The following is a 1,095-nucleotide window of genomic DNA, read 5'->3' on the forward strand; positions in this document are numbered from 1 at the left end:
GCAAGCCCCAGTCACTTGAGGCGCCGTGGCCAGGGTGCCGGGAGGCCGTTTGGGAGGTTAGGAGCTTTAAAAGGAACCATTTTTTTTGATATATTTTTTTCCACCTCAGCTTAGGACGATCCTCGGCAGATATCAGGAAGTTTGGTTGCAGACAGGCCCTGTGCGCAGTGGTAAAACACCCTGTTGCAGCTCTTGCTGAAGGACAACCGCTCGTGGAAGCATTCACAAGCCACATGCACAAACGCCGTAGAGAGTTGTTTAGCCCTACTCTGTTACTCAGTGTTACTTGTGCTTTAGTAGACATGCTGGAGGCAAGTAAATATGCATGTATGAACATCAGACAGAGCAGGCTTCAGCTGCGTGGCTCTGTGTGGGTTTCCGAGCGGTCAACACGAAGTTGGCACAAGTGTAAATAGGAGAGCCGATTATAGAGCGGGCGGAAGCCACGGTGCGCACAGAGTAGTGCGGCGCCTATGTAACGAAATATGAAGGCGTAACGCTAGAAAAGGCGCAAACTGACTCCTGGTTGTATCAATGTTCTACCTGCAGCCGAACAGCCACCGGCTGGTCACCTCACTGCCCATTGTCTTGATCGGAACGGGATCGCCGATACAGTTCTCATGATGTCTTACGACATCAGCATAAATGGCGAGTGCGAAAGTGGGCTCGAGCTAAGCGAAATCACTCTGCGGAAAAGCTACGTACATCCGAAGAACCGAATCTAACGCGGTTAGTGTCCTCGTGGCAGATGATGGCGCGTGTAGCCCCCCGTATAATTCATTTTCCCCCGCACGCTGCTACGATTCCCCGTATGGAGTGAGAATGAAAGCGCATATGGGATTAATAACAAAGGTGTGCTGGTTCTCATGAAATCTACTGGTGCTGGTACAGGGTATCCGTCTTGCACTAGGCGATTCCCTGCCTGACCTTCTGCCGATGCTAATTCCACCGATTTATGTCATTCACATTCACGAAATCTCAATTCAGAAAGCAGATATTGAGCTTATACGTCAGTCAACTACCATTGGGTCCCAGCACGGCAAACGTGTCTCCGTGACTGGACGCCCTCATGGTCTGATGGCATGCAGGGGACAG

This window comes from Eimeria mitis, genomic scaffold (assembly GCF_000499745.2).
Source record: "Eimeria mitis Houghton genomic scaffold, Emh_scaff5957, whole genome shotgun sequence".
In the NCBI taxonomy this organism is placed as follows: Eukaryota; Apicomplexa; class Conoidasida; order Eucoccidiorida; family Eimeriidae; genus Eimeria; species Eimeria mitis.